We start from the raw sequence: 6,483 nt of genomic DNA on the forward strand, positions 1-6,483 counted from the left end.
AAAAAAAATACATCTCTCTCAATAGTTCTATAGCTACTGAATGAGACAGAAGGAGGGATGCCTTTAACATATATCTCTCCTTGAGAAGCCAATTTGACCCTAAAGGGTTAATTCAACCTGTAATCTAAACTGTGTCCTGTCACTTCTCTTATCTCTCTGCTCTGCTATCAGTAAACCTTTCCGGGATGTATTGTTTCACATGTGGGTGTCAGGGAGCCGCTATCTAATAGCGGGAGACTCCCTGAACCTCCGGGAGACTTGAGATCCCTGCAGGTATTGCAACACACAAAGTATTGGCTACCTAGCTGCTGGTTTATACACTGGTGGCTTGTTAGGCCAGTGAGTAGCTACTTTGGGTGACCGACATGCCAACGAGTGACTGCTGCAGCCAGTCACCGGCTTCATACGAGGTATATGGTGGAGGCCTGTGATTGGCTGTAGCAGTCACGTTATGTCAATGGGATGTCAGCGCTGCAGCCATGTAAACGAAGAGCGGTGGGGAGGACCAGATAGGAATAGTGAGCGATTAATTTGGTAAGTAATGCTTGTTTTTGTATTTAGTTTTATGCCAGCCTCTGCCCTTACCACACATTTTCCTCATATCCAAGAACATCTAGATGCCCAAAAATTTATATTAAATAAGCCCAAGGTCCAATGCTGCCCAGCTACTATACAGGGACGTATTCAGACTTGTGGCCTAGGGCAGCATACACTGTGAATACAGGTATGAAATAGAGCAAGCATCACATCATGTGCACCACAGATCCATGATTCCCAGTGAATTCCCCCAGTAGGTCCCAGTGCCACCCAGAGGCTGACCTCTCCTATCCTGCACGGCTCTGAGCGACTGGAGCCAGGCTGCGCCATTATACATACAGACCAATCAGCGCTTGCCTGCTGCTGAGGAGAACTGCTGATTGGTGGAGCTCCTGCTGTAAATGACCGTAGCTCCTCCAATCAGCAGTTCTCGTTAGCAGCAGAGAAAATCTGATTGGTCAAAATCACAGGAGAGCTTTTTGTAGAAGGGGCCTGGGAGGAACTTGCTTCTGTCACATGTGCCAGGTAATGAGAGAGGGGGCCTTGTCACCGCTATGTATCCTCTGCTTTAGGGTCCATTCACACGTCTGCAATTCTGTTCCGCATTTTGCGGAATGGAATTGCGGACCCATTCATTTCTAGGGGGCTGCACGATGTGACCCACAATGCAAGTCATTGGGGACGAATCAGTTTTCTCTGACACAATCTAACGCAATAGAAAACTGATCTGTCCCCCATTGACTTTCAATGGAGTTCATGACTGATACGCCACTGCTATGTTAATCCCATTTTTCCCCTCCCCTCCATGACGGCACCTTACTTGGAGATTATCCTCCTCCAGCCAGGCAGGGACAGGAAGGTTCAAAAGGGCCCGCCTCCTCACTCATCTTCAGTGTCTTCCTGTCCCTGCCTGGCGGAGGATAGGAACTACTTTTGCGCTCCGGTCGGGAGCTATGGCGGGTGCATTGCGCCAGCCACAGGCTTACCTTGGGCAAGTAAGTCTGTTTTCATGGAGTGCCTGCCGCGGTCCTTTTTTGTTCAAAACTCGCGCGCCAGCTCGTAGTGGCGGGCTGCGGCAACCGGACACTCAAAGGAGCACTTCCGGTTTCTAGGCCGTCCGCTGCCTGAGATTCTCGGCTCCGGCGGGTGACGTCATCCGGGGGCCTAATAGTGGTAGCTTAAGAGTTGCCGGCCTGGATGACGTCGGAGGTCCTGGGGAGACTTCCGGCCATACGTGTTTAAAAACTGGCGCCCTGGTCAAGTCGGATGTCGGTCTCTGACCAGAGAAATTGCAAGCATTTCTGCAGCCTCAGATATCCACACATATGGATCTGGAGGAGGCTATGGACCAACCTGTAGCAGTGAGTGACATCCAGGTTGTGAGTATGGAATGCTGCTTGCACATGTTGTTAATAAGTCTTTCTCATCTTTCCCCAGTTTTGTATGGACGAGTGACAAAGACAGTTCTGTGAAACCTAAAATATCGCAGAAATCTAAAATTCCTAGATGTCGCGTATATTCTGCTAAACTCCCCGATAATCATGCTAAAAAACGTTGTGAAAAATGCATTGATAACATTGTCAGGGAAGAAGTCCCGTCTTTAAAACAGGAACTGCAGGGTCTGATTAAACAAGAAATAAAATCCGCTTTTTCAGATTTTTCTGCAGCCGCTAGCGTACCATCAACATCAAAACGGGCCCAGGAAAAAAATCACCCTTAAAAACCTCTACATCATCTTCCCATGTTTCTTCAGATAGCGATGAGAGTAGTAATAATTCTGACTCTGATGGCAATTTAAAAAATTACTTATTTTCATCTGACGATATAAACGGCCTATTGAAAGCGGTCAGGGATACCATGGAAATTAAAGAAGAAAAAATACATAGATCCGCCCAGGATAGAATGTTTTCAGTATTAGAAACCAAGAAAAAAAGGGTATTTCCTGTACACAAAAATCTACAGTCTCTTATTTTGAGGGAGTGGAAAAATCCAGACAGGAAAGTTTTCCTACCCTGAACAATTAGGAAAAGGCTTCCTTTCGACGAAGAATTATCCCCGTTCTTAAATTGTCCTAAAATTGATGTATCACTCTCCAAACTGGCTAAGGGTTCTTCCTTACCATTTGAAGATGCAGGATCATTACGTGATCCTATGGATAAAAAAAGTGGATGCTAACCTTAAGGCTGGGTTCACACTTGAGCGAATTTGATATGCGCGTTTAACGTGCGTTTTTGTGCGCGTTTTTGTCCATGGTGAACGCGCGTTTGTGTGATTGACTGCAGTGTCCTATGGCTGCAAACACTCAACAAAACGCCCCAAAGAAGCTCAAGAACTTGTTTGAGCGTAGGGCGTTTTTCAGCGCGTTCAAACGCGCTGTAAAGCGCTCAAGTGAGAACCAGGGCCATAGGGAAGCATTGGTTTTCATGTGTTGAGCATTTTACAGCGCGTTTGAATGCGCTGTAAAACGCTCAAGTGTGAACCCAGCCTTAAAGAACCTGGGATGCGGTCGCGGCTTTATTTAAACCTAATATCGCGGCCACATCTGTAGCTAGATCCCTAAAAAGTTGGCTGGAACAACTGGATATATTAAAATCCAATACCCCACATGAAAACTTTGCAGACTCCTTCCCTCTTATTAAAAGCCGTAGATTTTTTTTTGTCACACAACTGCGGATTCTGTTAGGCTGGCCACAAGAGCTACGGCCCTAGCTAATAACTCTAGAAGGGCACTTTGGCTAAAAGCCTGGTCTGGAGACACAGGTTCCAAGGTGAAATTATGCAACATCCCGTTTTATGGTAACCTTCTCTTTGGTCAGGACTTGGATAAAATTCTAGAGAAAGCCTCTGATTCCAAAAAGAACTTCCCAGAGGATAAAAAGAAAACTCCATTTTTTTTCGTCCCCAAAAAAAGGTTAGTTTTCAAAATAAAAGGAGTAAAACAGAAAACTGGAGATCGGGAAAACAGAAAGGAAAGGGTTTTATGTTCTCTCCCCGTTCTGAGGAATCTTCCAAAAAATGACGCCAGAGCCCCAGTGGGGGGGAAGACTGGGAAGATTTGTGGAGTGCTGGGAAAAATACTCATGCAGCCGCTGGTTATTAAATACCCTCCACAAGGGGTACAGTATTCCCTTTGTCAAGAGTCCCCCCTCTCTATTTGTTCAAACTCCAGTTCACAGCCCGGAACATCTTCAGCTTTGCATGGAGCAAAAAAATCAAACTGCTTGTTCAGATGAACGTTTTAGTTCCGGTACCAACGGATCAAGTCGGTCTGGGCTGTTATTCCAGGTTTTTTTTTGGTAAAAAAAAAACAAACAGGAAAATTTGTCTCAAGTACGAGAAATTCAAGATGGAATCTATAAAAACCACGGTCAAAGTTTTACAAGGGTCGTTTCTAAAAGATGCGTATGCTCACGTACCCATTCATCCAGAGTCACAACCTTTCTTGAGAATAGCGGTGTGGATCCAAGGGCATCTAAAACATTTCCAGTTTCAAGCACTACCATTTGGGATAACAACTGCCCCCAGGCTTTTTACGAAAATTATGCTAGAGGCAATAACCCCTCTGAGAAAGGAAAAAGTAATGCTAGTTCCATACCTAGACGACCTTTTGATAGCGGGGGACTCCCAGAAAGATCTAGAGACCAATCTATCCAAAACGATAGACAGACTGGAGGAACTGGGTTGGATTTTAAATCAGGAGAAGTCTCACTTAGTTCCCACACAAAAAATAGTTTTTTGGGGAATTCTCATAGACTCAGTGAGCCAAAAATGCTTTTTACCAGCAGAGAAGATCACAAAAATCCAATCCCAAGTAAAACAATTCAGACAACAAAAATCCCACACCATAAGACAAACTATGGCCCTGATAGGGTCTTTTACAGCTTGTATCCCGGCAGTGAAGTGGGCGCAAATACATTCCCGTCCTCTTCAGACATTTATGTTAAAAATATGGAACCGGAAACAGGATTCCCTGGACAGACTAATAACGATTCTGTCCTGAATTTCCAGCATTGTTCTGGGAAGATTGCTACGTGTCCCAATGTCAACAATTTCTGCGTTTTCAGGAGATCCAGTGGAATACAATAGTGCAGCAAGTAGCTGTCAGCTCCCTGCTCCACCGTTCAACCTGCAGTGGCGCCATCATGCCTTTCGCAGACAGTACAACCGGTAGAGATCTGCACGGTGTAAGGAGCACAGGAAAGAACAACGGGATCTCCGTGAGTTAGTGCATATTTTTTCAGTAACTTGCTTTATTTGAGTTGAAAGCGTTACAGTGGTGATATGCTTTGGGACCAAATAAAGCAAGTTACTGAAGAAATGCGCTTACTCGTCTATTTCACACCGTGGTGAAGATCCCGTTGATCTTTCCTGTGTTCTGTCACCAGACCGGCTTATCCTGGCATCTGGAGGGAATCCTTGGCTTGTGTCCAGGCATTTCTGAAAGCTGATTTTGGTGTTGTGCCCACAGTCCAACATCAGACGATGAGGGGCTTTTGCCATTCAGCTTGTTCCTTTGCCGTGCGGCACTGCCTGTTATGCACTCCCTATTCTAGTTGACTGTGTAATGAGCGCCATTCATTGTAGGAACAGGGCTAGGTGAGTATTCATTTTCGAGGCACTAAGGGGGCATCCTTGCTGTGTGATGGTACAAAAATTATTGGACATGTCCTGAATGTGCGGTGCCTGTGTTGTTCCTCGTTATAGTCTTCCACTCTACTGCACCACTGCTGCGTTAGGGTCATTCACATCTCTGGTGACCGTTTCTGGCAGGCTGTTTCAGCAGAGTTCACCGGATTCCGCGTTGCTGATTTCACTAGTTCACTGCTGGATCCCCATTGACTATAATGCATGCAGCGGTTTTTGTATGGCGCACAGCCGAGATTTATGCCAGATCATCTCTGACGGAGATGTAATTGCAGCCTAAGGCCTCTTTCACACTGGCGTGTGCAGCCCATTGCCGTATTGCTGCCTGCAAAATGCGGGCCGCATTACACGGGCGCCGTTCTGTGGGCATTCCGCATCACGGATGCGGAACCAGTCACTTGGATGGGTCCGGAGATGCGGAATGGTACGGAACGGAACCCTACGGAAGCACTACGGAGTGCTTCCGTGGGGTTTCGTCCCGTACTTCCGTTCTGCAAAAAGATAGGACATGTCGCATCTTATTTTTGGGGAAACAGGGTACTACCTCCATTCCACCAATGGGTTAAGCGGAGTTCACAATTATTTGGTCAGTTATTGTCAGCCAAAACCAGATGCAGAATATGTGCAAACCAAACTATTACACCTGATCTCTGAGTAGGCTTCACGATTAGTTTTCGCTCACAATATCTGATGGAAATAACTGGTGTGATCTCAGCCTCACTGGTATTTAACCTTTTTATGCATCAGAATTTATTAACTATTGTCCTTCCACCCTCTCTACACAAAATGTACACTACGTGAACAGCTCAGAACTAGAAGAGCCGCACAGCCTCCATGCTCTGCCGTACAGACTGTGTGTAGAGATATATTACCGGCATACAGGCGATAACGGAGCACGCAGCCATTTTTTCCAGTGTGATTTGTATGGAATATAGAGAAAACCTGTGCATAATGTAGGCATTCAGAGGCACCGAAGATGCCTCAGATACCTCTATAGAAGCGCAATTACAGCTCCATTCAAACAGCCATATGCATACAAGCTTATATTGTGTGAACGTTCTGCGGCTTGTATTATGTTGGCATAGGTTCACACATGGCTGATTTCTAAATAATTTTCTGGAACTGTCCTATTCAGCCTTCGGGTACGACAAGTGCGTTAATATTATGATGTTTTATAGTGGAAAATAAACATGTAGCTTTTCAATGTAGCTGTAACTTAGGCCTATAGAATCAATTGTTCTGGTGGGTTCTAAAGATCCCAATCTGATAATGATGACTTGTCATATAGTTTGTGAGGTTTCT

The sequence above is a fragment of the Bufo bufo genome, chromosome 5 (assembly GCF_905171765.1).
Source record: "Bufo bufo chromosome 5, aBufBuf1.1, whole genome shotgun sequence".
Classification (NCBI taxonomy): Eukaryota; Metazoa; Chordata; class Amphibia; order Anura; family Bufonidae; genus Bufo; species Bufo bufo.